This window comes from Aphelocoma coerulescens, chromosome 12 (assembly GCF_041296385.1).
Source record: "Aphelocoma coerulescens isolate FSJ_1873_10779 chromosome 12, UR_Acoe_1.0, whole genome shotgun sequence".
In the NCBI taxonomy this organism is placed as follows: Eukaryota; Metazoa; Chordata; class Aves; order Passeriformes; family Corvidae; genus Aphelocoma; species Aphelocoma coerulescens.
This window is the reverse complement of record NC_091026.1, coordinates 1,601,280-1,615,774: the sequence shown is the minus strand read 5'-3', so window position 1 is coordinate 1,615,774 and position 14,495 is coordinate 1,601,280. Positions and strand designations below refer to the sequence as shown.

The window sequence follows — 14,495 nt, the reverse complement described above, 5'->3', positions numbered from 1 at the left end:
AGCCCCTGACCCGCTGCTTGGCAGGTCCCAGCTCCCCCTGTCTCCCCTCAATACCGAGCTCATTTACACCAGAACCCCGGGGGATGCCCCACTGTCACTTCACACGAGCCTTTCCCAGCCCTGCTCCCCTGGGCTCTCACAGGACACTTCCCTGTCACGCTGCATTTGCTCCTGGCTCCTCACATCTCCCCTCCAGGGCTTTGGGAAGGTTCTCAGCAACCTTCCTCTCACATACTGCACCTGAAGTGCTCCCCAAAATTAAAGTTACTCCTGCTGCTCCTAATTTCCTTCGCACTCCTTCCACCCAAACTTGGCAACTGCATTTGGGATATCCTGATCACGGTTATGTTTTATTGCCTTATTGAAGTTCTGTTTCAGCTGCACCATGAGGTGCTTCCAACACCAGCTGAGTCAGGCAAACCCTCTCATGTCTTGCTTAGATAGAGGCCACTTGCACATGACTGTTCCCTCGAGAAAACAAGGTGAATTTGATCCTTTTTCCCAGTTTCCAGTTATTTCACATTTGCCTTTTTTCTCTTCTACACTTACGGCGACAGAAGAGCAAAATCTCGATTCAGTTTTTAAGACTTCTCCATATTTAACTACAGTTTGTTAAGGCTTCCCATCACAGACTGTTCATTTGTATCTCCTCAGAACTGGTCCAAAATGCCAGTCACAGAAAATCATCTGTAGGACCTGTAGTCCATGAATATACAGTCGTGATTGATATAAAATTTTAATACTTGACTGTGACTAAATGAGATAAGCATATTACAAAGAAAGAGGTTCATAATAAAATTCATTTTCCAAGGTCCATTTTGCAAAAAAGCAGCTCATCTCTTTCACACAGGCAACAGCACTTGGACTTGAGAAAAAGGTTTTGAATCTGAATCATTGGGATTTGCTTTCTTTGTTGTTGAGATTTTCAGCCTTTTTTTGTTTTTAACTAATTTTACAGAAAAAAGGAGGCTTAGATGCAGAACAGCCCAAAGGAAAAAACGTGCAAGGAAAATACTGGCCTACAATAAAAAGGAAATTGAAGTTTAACAGAAATTTTTCTATGTTCTTACAAAGAGCAACAATTGGAACCCAGGCACTGGGGGCTGGACTGTGCTCAGGTGAGACCCCACCTGCAGAGATGCCCCAGCCCCGGGGCCCAGCACAGGGAGCACCTGGACCTGCTGGAGAGAGTCCAGAGGAGACCCTGGAGCTGCTCCAGGGCTGGAGCCCCTCTGGAGCCAGGCTGGCAGAGCTGGGGGTGCTCACCTGGAAAAGGCTCCAGGGAGAGCTCAGAGCCACTTGCAGGGCCCAAAGGGGCTCCAGGAGAGCTGCAGAGGGACTGGGGACAAGGCATGGAGGGACAGGACCCAGGGAATGGCTTCCCAGTGCCAGAGGGCAGGGATGGATGGGAGATTGGGCAGGAATTGTTCCCTGGGAGGGTGGGCAGGCCCTGGCACAGGGTGCCCAGAGCAGCTGGGGCTGCCCCTGGATCCCTGGCAGTGCCCAAGGCCAGGCTGGACATTGGGGCTGGGAGCAGCCTGGGACAGTGGGAGGTGTCCCTGCCCATGGCAGGGGTGGCACTGGATGATCTGGCATTTCCCTTCCAACCCAAGCTATTCTGGGATTCTTTGACAGAAGGTCCAGTGGTTTGAGCAGTGCCAAAGTTCAACAGATCACAACAAAAACAGCTGCACTTCAAGATGGTTTGGAAGAGAGCAGAGCAGCCAGCTGGGATGAACTGTCTGACACAGCCTTTATCAGGGCTGGGGTTTTATCATGGGCACATTTCAAGCAGGACATTTTTGTCCTCTGCAGGGTGGCTTCAATCCCACCCAGCGATCAGTGAAGAAGTGCAGACCTTATGTAGACTCAGGATTAAAACTTTGTAGGCAGCTTTAGCTTTGCTGGACAGTTCTTTGGACTGTTTGACTGGACCAGAGTCTTGTACAGTTCAAGGGAGCCATGTTATCTAAAAGAGAAATATTTTGAAGAAAATAATTTCAAATATTTTATTTCAAATATTTCTGCAGATAAGACACATGAGATGGGGTAAGGGTCAGATTTTGACACTCCTCTCAGCTGCTGCACAGGGACAAGGACCAGGCAGATTTCTGGTTGAAAAAACCCAACCCCCTCATCCATCCCCACACCTTCCTGGTTTTTAGGGGTGGTTTTTAAGTTTTTGGTTGGGGTTTTTTTTGGGAGGGGGGGTTCCAGCTGGGTCAGTTGCCCATGTGGTCCCTGGCCCTGCTCCTCACAGGGGTCCTGCAGCTGGTGCAGCTCTGCCAGGACCAGGAGCTTCTCGTTTTGGAGCCCATTGAAATGTGAGTCACAGGGTACCACCACCGTGCCAAGGAGCAATCAAGAGCCAGCCACAGAGCTGCAAATAGAACCCTTGACTTCCAATCTGGATGTAATAATTAATTTTTATTCACTTTAAATAACTCTAAATAACCATTCCCCCCCCCCCCCCCCCCCCCAAGTAAAGAAGAGATGGCCTCTTTCCGTCTTTACAGAAAGGAAAAGTGAGGGGAATATGGCTAAAGAAATCCATAGGAAGTATCAATATCTGAAATAACTTTCCTTTGCCTGTACAACTCATTGGTGTGCATTTGCTTTTATGCTCAGAGCTTTGGTGAATCAAGGAAAGAGCTGGATCATGAAAAATGCTCGAGATACCCAGCAAACAGGAATTTATCCTTTGGTTGGGAACCAGGTCAGCTTTAAAAACCCCTCCTGCTAAAGTGCCAAGTGCTCAGTTGAACAATGGAAATAAAGGAAGAACCGTGCTAATTCACAGTTCCTAAAAATAGCTGTATTTTCAAAAGGGTATTTATGTGGAGATGAAGGTAAGGTTGGCCTGGTGTCCTCTCATTGTGTCAGTGCACTGCACTTTGCCACAGACATCCATCCAAAATCCCACGAGGGATCCTTCAGTGCCATTCCCAGCCTGTGAAGGACACGAGTCAAAGCTATTCCAAAAGGCCAGGGCTGGAGGAACATTAGGGCAGCTTTTCTATTTCTGTTCCCAAATGGTCTTTCCGTGGCCTGTGGGAAGAGCTCAGCTCCCAATTAACTCTCCGTGACCTGTTCCTTCATTTCTTACAGAAGATGTGAAGCGTGGCAGCAGAAAACACAACCAGACCATCACTGCGAGATGTGGAGAAAAGGGAAATGGCTGCATTAAAAAATATTATTGAGCACAGCTCTGTGATGAGCTGGCACAATCTGCAGCCTGTCCCCATCTCCAGCAAATGAGCAGCATTCATCTTCCCTCCGTGCTCCTCAGAAAGCTTTTCCACTGGGGGATGAATTGGCAAAAGCAGCACCTTGGAAATGTTTTCCCGGGAAGGAGCTGTTCTGTTGGAGACACTGAGAGAGGCAATCAGCTTTAACTTGTGTCATGGCAGGAGCAGCTGCAGTCACGACCAAGGACACAGCTCACCTTGTGCATTTTGAGTGTCTGGTGCCACCAGCAGCAGTGCTCAGCTCTCCAAGTGGGACCAAACTTCCCAGGATCTCCAAGGGGGATTGGTTTTGCCTCTTTTTATAATGAGATAAAGGTTTATAATGAGATATAATTATTTCCTGATGTAAACAGTAACAGTCAGCAGTGCTTAAGCTCAGTGTTGAAGTAAAACAATTATTTTCTACAATTAAGATATTCTGAATGAATTATGAGGTGTGAGAAGCACAGCACCCATTTTTAGTGATGGAGCCCTGTGGCACCAAAAGCTGAGGTAATGCTGGAGGAAATTCCCTGGGGAACAGGGCAGTGGAATGGGAGGCTCTAAATCAGAACCCTGCCCACAAACTGGGCTGGTTTTAGCCCAAAATGGGATTCATTTGTACTTCTGCAAAGCAGGTGCACACTCTGCCCAAATCCCAGCTAAGTTAGGTCATGGTGGGGCAGAACATTTACACAAATATCCAGAACACACAGAGGTCAAATCCTTGCAGGGTGTGCCCAGCACTCATCCTCCCAGGAAAAGTGGGATGTGTGTAAAGAAACCCAGGCAAGCACAAACTTCCACTGCCCAGGGGACCACAGCCCTGGGGTGTCAGGAGGTCCTTCCCCAAGAGCTGGAACTCTGAAGGCATTTACACATCTTCATTACAGCTGGAAATACTTTATTTATTGAAATAGATTAATTTCAGTTTGACAGCTGGTAAACCCTGGCCTAGGGCAATAATAAGGGAGAGTTTGATTTGCCATTGGAGGAAATTACTAGAAAACAGAAAAACCATCCTCAAACCTCCAGCCAGGGCTTATTGTGCAGCTGAAGGTGTCAGTTCTGAGAGCAGCACCAGCCCTGAGTCCTTTGTTTCCAGCAGCAGTTGGTGCTCCCCAGCCCTGAGCTCAGCCTCTCAAAGCTGCAGCTGCCTGTAAAACATCCCAGCCTGTGTGCAGTGAGCTATTAATGAGACTGTCTGGACAGGACAGAAAACAGAACCTCGTCAGCAATTTGTCCTGATACCTGAAAACATGTCCTACATTTTCCAAAGGAAGAAGCCACCAAAACCCTTTCAGCCTTCCCAGATACTGGAGAGACTCAGAGCAAGTCACTTTGTCTCCACCAAAGCTCCATCTGCCTCTCACCAGCTTGCTGAGCTTTACAGAACCAAATTCTTGGGACAGGACTCCCATTCAGTGTGGGCTCCAACCCCAGATACAGACTCTCTGCTTTGCATTCACCTATTACCTATTAAAAGGAATATTACCTATTCAAATCACCTATTACCTATTCACCTATTAAAATATGCACATTGTTTGCTTGGACTCTCCTGACCAAACTACCCCAGAGCTGTCACCTCTGGCCCTCTGTGTCACCTACAGATTGAGCAATGATTGTTACAACAGAATATTAAAAGTTACGTAGTGCAACATCCTCATGGCTGCACTTAAACTTGGCTGCCCTGCACTAACCCTAATTTACAGCCATGTTTGGAGAACTATCAGAATTACATCAAAAGGTTTGGAGGCCACTGCCTTGGACACCTGGCACCGTGCACAAAGCCCCATCAAGCTCTAAGACAGAAGTCAAGTCTGTTTGAATTCAGGTCAATAAATGCCCCATCACTTACAGACCCAGGCCAGCAGAATTAAGTTGTACTCTGGCTGTTTCACAGTTCTGTCAAAAATCAGTAGCAGGCTCCCACACATTAGCAATTGTCTAAATCATTCCTTTCTCCTCCAAGATGAAAATTACATTAACTTGCACTGCTCTGGCTTCTGTTTTCCCCATTCCCACAAAACAATTAATTACATGTTGGAGAGAATTCCCTGGCCAACTCTCCTGAAAGTATTTGGATTCATCTTATCCAGATGTGCTGCTTGGACAGGTGCTCTTTGTCTTGTGGGAAGCAGAACAGAAAATATTACTCTGTAATATATGAAAACATTTCCTCACCTGCCTTCCAAAGCCCAATAAATGAGCTGAACTCCCCTTTTCTGCCAAATTTGCCAGCTGCAATTAATGCCACTCAAATTCTTTTTGCCTTAATAATTAAAACATTGCCCTGTAACAGCAGTGGCATGAATTTGCAGTGCCTTGTTTGTCATTCAGAGCCAGCTCCTGGATAATGCATTCCCCAGAGTCACCTGCCTCTCCTCCACGTGTGTGCACTCAGCTTTTTATAGGTGCTTGCATCACCCCAGCCCCTTAGATAACACACCAGCCCCACCAGCAGCACAGGCTTTTATCTGATCACAGCAGAGGCGCTGCTGCTCAGAAATGAATAATTGCCATTGCCCAGCCCAGGTTAAATCCCAACCACAGCAAGGCAGGTCACAAACCACTGGGTCCGTGTGGGTCCCCTCCTGCTCGGAGGATTCTGCAGCAGCCTCAAACCTCTCAACTGTGGGCTATTCAGACACATCAAGGCTGCAGGACTGACTTGTGGCAGAGGAAATTAAACCTTCCTTACCCCAATAAATCAAGATTTTATTTCATTATTATTATAGATCAGATGAAACAAAGAATGGCGGGTTAAATTTTAAGCGATGTTAAGCAATAACGGAGTCTGTTCTGGTTTAAGGCCATCATAACCTTCATCCCTGGGTAAGAACAGAGCAGCTGACTGGGTTCCCTGGGAGCTGGAGGGGTTTCCTGGGTAATGGCACCACCTTCAGTCCCACTGCCCAGGCAGCTGGGACGGAGCCACTTCTGTTCCCAGACACATCCCTCCTGACATCTTTATTATTTTATCCCTTTTGTTTCCACCAGAACACAAGTTCCCCTTTTCACTAGAAGACTGGGAACACATGCACTGCTTGTACAGGACACATATTGCACCGTTCAAATTATCATCAAATTTTTTGCATATATGTTCCAAAAAATTATATTTGCTTTGCACATAGCCTGCTGAATGCACGATACAGCAGTGCAATTTTAGCTTTTCTAATTTTACACGTAGATCAACACTAAATGGAACCTTCTGCAAGAATTAAGCCTACTTTTTTTGCACTAAATTTTCAGGTTCTCAGGGTCTCCTGAGTGGGAGCGAGCTCAGAACAGAGGATTTTCCATCAGGCCAGCAGAGCACTTTAATGGGAGTTTAAAAGCCTGAGTAATTCTCCCAGCCAGGGACATTGGGGTACTGAGCAGTGCTGACTGTCTCCTTCAATTATCTGTTCAGCTGTGGCATTTCACACTTAATATTCCTGCTAAATAAAGAATTTCCCTTTAGATGCTACAGCACCTTCCTTTAATGGTACAGCTGATGCACTCACTGCATTTTTAACTAAAGCCAGCCCTGAACCAACACTCAGCCCTCCTCAAACCTATCAAAGTTCACACCTAGGTGTCAATTTTGGCCTTGAAAGTTTCCAAAGACTTTTCTCCATCTCAGGAATTTCAGCCTAAGTCATATATGAGGATAAACACCAAATATCCAGCCCTGAGAGCAGGCAGGACAGACAGGCTTTGCTGGGGAGTTTAGTACTGAACTGAATGAATTTGATCCCACCTTGAAACAGTAAAACTTCCCTTTGGAGTCTTGTATATATTGTTTTATCTGTAAATACACATTGATACACACACGTAACACAGGTCTGCCTTACCTGGGCAGGCAAAGTTCTGTGCTACAGGTTGTATCAAATATTTAAATTGTAAATATCTTTCAGATCTTCATACTTTTTTTTTTTTTTTTTTTTTTTTGTATCTCCAGCATAAATTCCAGTAGACAGATGTGTAATTGCCTGAATGCCTACAACTGATAATTTTTACCTCTGTAAAGCAGTGTAATTGCTTGTGGCTCCTGTTGCACAGATGCAGCTCTTTGCTATCTGAAAACACACTATTTAACTCCAAACCACCAAAATATCCACGTTATGTGCCACTGCAATGAGGCACAGAGGAAGGATGACCCTTTGCAAAGCAATTTATGGCAGGGAGGGTAGTCTGGCTCAATGTTAAAGACTGAGGACTTAAATTATTCCTTTCAATCCCTCAGGAGATTTGGGCTCTCCCCAAACACCTCTTTCCTTCCAGCTCTAGATCCCTATTTCTTCCAGAGCCTTGTTCCAAGCTGGCATTGTCTCTTCCAGTACTTGATCTTCTTTTCTTTTTCACCTTTTCCATTCACTGTTAAAGCACAGTGGAGGAATAATGGCCTGAATCCCATGGTTCAAAACAATGTGACCACCCAAATTTCCAGTCAGCCCCTCGATTTGCTTCTGTTCCACCTGGGAATGTCGTGGAAAACGTTTTAGGTAAGATTTTAGAAAAGCTGTGAGAGGGAAAGAAGAGGTGTGGAGTGAATAACCAGGTGCATTGCTCCCCAACACGTGCCACACCTGGCACACCTGAGTTCCCTCAGGAACACGCCTGGATGTGGGGCAGGTTTGGGCAGAATCCCAGCCAGACCATATCTCACCACATCTTATGGCCTCTGGTATCACACAAAGCTCCCATGAACCTCTCAAATGGGACCTGGCACAACACACAACCACCCTGAGCTAGTGCTCCCACTGCTGACAGCACTTGTAGCTCCTCCTAAAGGACTGGAGAAGCCACAGGTCTGAATTCCCAGAGATCTGTTCAGCAGCAGAACTTTCCCTCCCTGCCCCACCAGGCAGTTTATTGCTCTATCAAATACACTTTTTGTTTTATGTCAGCCCCAAACCATTAAAACCCACCCCAAACCCAACAGACAGTAGTAGCTGATGATGCAGTAGCAGAATCCCAAATTTCCATTGCTGCCAAAACATCTGCAGCTTTGTCACATGAAGGTTTTGAAAGCTTGCTCACCATAACATAAAGAATTCAATAGCCTAGAAATCACATAAGATATAAAATCACTGCTTTATTGTTAAAGTATAAACAATCTCTGCAATCCTACGATCTCTGGCTGCAGTTTGTGCATTTGGGTGATGGTTTTCACATAACATCTGTAGCTGTGGGACTAAGGAGCTGAAAACCCACGTGGTGACAGGATCTGACATTTAAATACTGCCTTGATAGAATTTCCAAACTGTTATTTGGGCTCTCCAGCTGTGCTTGGGAATACTGGAGGAGGAAGGAGGGATACTTTGAAGAGGCAAACAGATATAAAAGCTGTGCAAGTTCAGGGCAAGGCCTGGGAAAAGCAATTATCTCAATGTCTCAGTTGCAAAGTATCAGGAATCATTTTTTCTGTGGGAAAGCCTATTTAGGCACTGTGTGGGTTAAAAAGGAATATTAAAGAGCAGGAAAATTAAAGCAAAGGCAAGAAAGCAACACCCCTTGCAGGGTTATCTCCAGGCTCTGGGGACTCACAGCCCCTCACTCAGTGAGAGCAGCCACGGGAGCCACAGAGGGAGCTGAAGTGCTGCCCAACACCAGAGATTAAAGGGGAAGGTTTAGCACCTTTTGCTGCTCAGTATTGATCCTGGCTGAGGACACTTTCTAGTGAACAGGTGTAATTTTCAGCAAATGACTGTCCTGAGCTGCAGAACACCAAATGAGGGGATGCACACGCATCCTCCTGCCTTCCCACTCTCTTTGTTCTCCACACCCCCTGCACTGTTGGGTTACACAGCTAATCAGATGCTAAAACTGGTTTTAATTTCGCCTGGAAGACAGATTGCTGTATGTGGGGCGCTGAGGGGAGCAGGCTTTAGTTTATATTAAAATGATGGAGTGCTTCAGCAGCTGCCCAGGCAGCCTGTCAGCCCCTCTGCTACTGCAGCAACCAGAGAGTTGAACACATGCATGGCTTTTGTTTCTGCAGCCAAATTAAAACCCCCAGACAACAAACCAAGCCCCAAAGCAGGAGGCATCATGTGCAGAGCAGCCAGCTGACCCCATGCAGCAGGACCCCTTTTGGCAAGGGTATTACCAATTCACGTCTCTCTCTTCACCTGCTAACAGGGCTGAGCACTGAAAAAGGCACTGAAAGTGTAAAATAAGTGGAGTTGCTTGGTTTTTGAAAGGGGGAACAGGGATGGGGGACAGCGAGAAACTGAAGGGGGGGGGAATAAAAACCAACAAGATTTCCAAAACTCACCCGTTATTCCCTGCAGATCAGCAGAAGCCAAAGTGCTCCTACGAGAGCTCTTATTTCCATTCCGTTCCTCTATCAAGTTCTTAATACATTCAAACTTCAATTTCTTTCTTTTTTTATTTTTAATTCTTCCTTCAAAGCCAATTTTGTGTAAATAATTTAGAAGCCTGTGAGCTGGAGGCTGTGTGACTCCAGACAGGCTGGGGAGGCAGAGCTGGAAAGCGCTTTGGAACCTCTTGTCAGCTTTAAACACCACTTCTGAAATTAAGCACGTTAACTATAATTAAAACAGATTATCAGCCACCTGTGCTGAGGGCTTTAGCAAGGTGCTTGACCAGGGCACCATTCCATTAGAGCAGGCAGAGGAGTGAGCCCACATTCACAGGGAGCTGTGGATGCAGAGGGAACTCAGCTGGCAACACCTGGAATTGCACGAGGTGCTGGTTTTATAAAGTTATGAGTGTACCTGGGAGGAAGAACATGGCCCAGTGCTCCCTACCCACACACAGAACTCCTTAAACATGCCACAAAACATCTATTTTTGTGGCCTACCTTATATAGGTATATATATTTATATTTATTTTTATACATGATATATAATTCATATATATCTATATGTATTTTATATAGGTGTATTATCTTTGTTGCCCCAACTTTGGAGTTATTGTGCCTTTGAAGACCCTGTTTTTATGACAAGCCAAGTTGTTTCCCCAGAGCCACCTTCCCCCTCCCAGCCCAGGTTTGTTGGGATCTCCAGAGCGGGGTGGTTTCAGGGACTGAGGATCTGCTCCTAAACCTGCTTAGAGGAGCTAAGCAGTACTGCCCAAAATGAGGTTTTCTCTCCATTAGAGCCTCCAGCTTTGAGGTTTGCTGAGGCATTCGGCACATCCCAAATCCAATTGCTTAAGCAGCTTTCTGTGGGATCTCGTCTGCTGCACTCGCTGTGCTCCTGCCCCTGAGCCACACAGACACAATTAGAGGGTGCAGAGGAAAAGCTGGAAAAGCTTTCCCTTGGAATTATCACCCAAGGAATGTTCCTCTGTTAGCACCCTGCTGCTGCACACACTTAATTGAATCCACACCTGGAATGTCTGAATCTAAAAGAGACACGGCAAAAATCAGCAGAAAAGAGACACCACAAGATTGGCCAAAGAAGTAGAAATTGTTACCTGCAGACTATAAAGAGGATTTTCTACACATCCTGTTAAACCAATTCCTCCAGCTTTGGGCAGCCCAGTTTGTTTCTGGTGGTACCTCCCCAGTTCTGCACAGCCAGAACAGACCTGATCAGAAACTCACAGCCTCACATAAAAAATATTTTATTGCTGCTGGAGCAAGAGTTCCAAAGCTTTGCTTTATTTTGAAAATAAAGATAACTGAAAACCGTAAGAAGCAGAATTATTCCAGAAGCCATCATTTTGAGGGAACACTTGGTACCATTTTCCAGGTTCACTGGTTGTCTCCTGAGGGCAAATGTGAAATCCCGGCTGAGTCAGTGAGAGTCTCCCTGCTGACGGTCAATGGCACCAAAGCAGTCCCTGAAACTGCACTTTCATTCATTTGAACCCCATGTAAAGAACAGATTTGTTTAGAGATGGATCCAATGGAAGAGTGATCACAGCCCCTGTCAGGAGGAAAATTCCTCCCTGCCCCTAATTCCCTGGGCAGATACAAACAGCGTGGACAGGATGTCACAGGGCATCTGCAGCTGTCCTGGCAGAGCCCTCCAGCCTTGGCATGAATGTTCAAGCCAAGGAAATCCACGCAGGTTTATGCAAATTTCAGCTTTAAAAGTGGGGATTGGTTGATTTTTGGGTTTGTTTTTTTTTTTCCCCTTTTTTGTGTTGTCATTTTTTCTCAGTGCCAAAGCAGAATACTGTACCTTTCCAACACAAACCCACAAAACATCTAAACCAGCACTTCTCCAAAGATTTAACTCAGTTTCTAATCTAACTTCGAGTTTGATCTGAAGTTTTGAAGGTACTTTGAATACTCTCCATAGCTTGGGAATGCCATCAGTTTGACCTCTACACTCCATGCAATGTAAAACAGATTAGGGAAGAGCACCAATGCAATACCCAGCTTCTGTCCAGACCTTCTTGCCAGACTTTCCAGAGTTCAGAATCTCTTTCTGCTTATATGAAAATGTCTGAACCACACTACTTGGGGAATTTGAACCAAGAGGAACTCCCACCATGCAGTCTTCCAAAACTCAGGAAAGCTCTAAACATCAGGAATTAGAAAGTTAAGTCCTCATCTCCATGAAGAAACTCACTCTACAATATTGAAGATTATTTTAAAAATACACAATTAAATGAACACATCACCACAGCCATTATCACAGTCACAGGATCCCAGACTGGTTTGTGTTGAAGGGACCTTAAAAGTAATCTTGTTCCACTCCTCTCATGAGCAGGGACACCTTCCACTATCCCAGGTTGCTCCAAGCCCTGCCCAGCCTGGCCTGGAACATTCCCAGGCTCTTTAATTGTAGAATCTAATAAAAAATAACCCCAAAAACAGAGGCTACATTGCTGTATTTTTATATAGCTACCAGTGATGATAAACTTTACAGCCAGGCTGTGCTTCAGCAGTGCTGAACATCAAAACTGTTTGAAATTTGTATTGATCAGCCTATAAAAACATTCAGGCTTTAACTATCCAGAGAAACAGTAAAGGTAAATATTAACATTATCCTCATTGTGTGCCTTTTATTCCTGCCCTTTCTTAGGGCACCTCTGGAAACTCCAACTGTAGAACCTGCTAGGAAGGGGATGCTGAACAAGGCAGCTCCCAGGCAGCAGAACCCATGCTCTGGGGAAAGCTCCCTCCCAGCTCAGTAATCCTTAGGAAAAGTCGATGGACAAACCACATACATATTTGATAGGAATATAACAAACTGCCTTAGTACCGGAAGGGCGAGGGGGAGAATAAAAAACCCAGGGCACATTTGACACTCTCTGGTAGATAAGGCATGTCCTGATATCAACCCTCTGGGATCTGAACCCTGCAGCTGCCCCTCAGCTGGACAGCATTTGTTGCCTTAGCTGCTTAATTAGAAGGACCTCCAGCTTGAAGAGGAGGAAACACTTGAAAAATATTTGCCAAAGAGCCACATGCCTCAATTTGAGACTTTTCCAGAGCCTGTCTGCCATTCAAGAACTAGCAGAGTTATATTTATTTGCATGTGAATTGATCATATTAAGGCTTTTGCAGCCTCAGCAAGGAATTACTTTGTGACACGTAGGTTGGAGGGGGGGAAAAAAAAGCTTCAGCAGCAGCAAATTCCCCAGATGTGCCACAGATTCATTCAACAGAAGTAATTACTTTAACAAATGTTGGTGGATTTTAATGCCAAGAGGAGGATTCCAGGTATTTTCAAAGCTTGTCAGCCCAGATGATACCAGCAACATCTCTAGTCAGTGTGATGTAACATTGACACAGCACTTAATCAGAAAAACAGGATGTTTCTCCAACAAAAGGATTTTAACAAATGCCACATTTCATTTTTATTAATATATTCAGAGCTGATGTCATGTGGTCTCTAGATTTCCCCTGGAGATGCAGATTTGAAAAGTCCAGAGGGAAATGATAATTCTGTACCCTGCTTTGTTGATATATGAGCTCTGAAATTACCATTGGAAAAAAATTCCAAGGTCTGCAAAGGTAATTTCACAACCCAGAGTGCTCCTAGCCCTGTGCTGAGGAGTTTTAAAAGCTTTTTGAAAGGAAAGTTATGAAGAATGTATGACTAGCACAGATTTGGGCCAGATTTTAAGGCCATTTTTTAAAGCACTGAGCAAAGTTCATCTCCCTTTTTAATGAACACCGACTGCTCGGACAAAATGTTTCCCTCCCTTCCCTCTCAGCAGAGTTAGACACAGTGAAATTCATCTTCTGTGCTTTGATAGACACGAAAAATTAGAGACAGCCATGGAAAAGGCTGAGACTTCCTTCCAGGTCTCTTGTTTTCTTAGCAGTCCATCTGTTTCAGACACATCTGGACACCAGTACCCCAAGGACATCGGGGGCTCCTTTCTCTGTCTTCCCTGAAAAATTAGGGACACAGCTCCTCTTATTAATAGCATCATTAAGCAGTGGCGTGGAGGAGGCAAAGAGCACGTGCTGACCTGAGCACTCAGAAATGAGAGCCAGAGGAGCTCCTGCGAGTTAATGGTGCTGAGCAGGCACCAGGAGAGAGCAGGTCACCACCTCACCCAGCTCAGAAGGTTGGGCAGGAGGGAAGGGAGAATATTAGCAGTGCTTTGTCATTCCCTAGAAGTGTAACAAAGTCATGGAGGGTTGTCCTTTCCTCTGCTGAACTTGTTTGTTTGCATTTGGGAAAGCTCATCTTTACGCTGCCCCAGAATTACTGCGGAGAGTCCAGGAGCTACTTCAGACCCCAAACTCAGATCATTGACAGGCACCAACAACCAGATGAAAATGTCTATACTATTATTGTATCAAAGCTTGAAGACTTCATGTCTTAAAGGCTTTCCCAGTCCTCATCTCCAGGGTTTCCTAACGTGATAATCTGAACTACTCAATGAACAAACCCCACCACCAAACCACTGACCCCTAAGTCTACTTAAAATACAAACCAGGGGGATTTCTGCTCCTCAAAACAGCTTCACACCACTGACCACTCAAGCAGCTACCCCAGGGTGCTCAGAGCTTTCCCCTAAGGCTCTTTAAGTGCCTGAAATACACTTTTCTTCTCTATAAAGTCAGAGGAAATGATCAAATATTGATACAAAACACTGTAAGCCAGTAAAGCTCATTTAACAGTTGAATACATACGACGCAAGATGGAGTATCAGATACAGGAATAACTTGCAAAATGGCTTTTTGTCTGTGCTTTTTGTTTGCTTGGGGTTTTTTGGTTTAGAGAAGAAGCTGAATTGCCACATGCCTGCTACTATTTAATGCCTGAATCATCTCTGAATAGCACTGGGACTCATATTAATCAGGAACCACAGAATCCTAGATTGGTTAGGGTGAGGCAGGGA

The 14,495-nt window shown here is 45.2% G+C and overlaps 1 protein-coding gene across 6 annotated transcripts in view; it reads right to left on the bottom strand.

Annotated features, from left to right (window-relative positions):
• IQSEC1 (IQ motif and Sec7 domain ArfGEF 1) overlaps positions 1-14,495 on the bottom strand; it is a 281,157-nt gene that overhangs the window by 94,560 nt on the left and 172,102 nt on the right. The gene's annotated exons all lie outside the window — the stretch shown is intronic.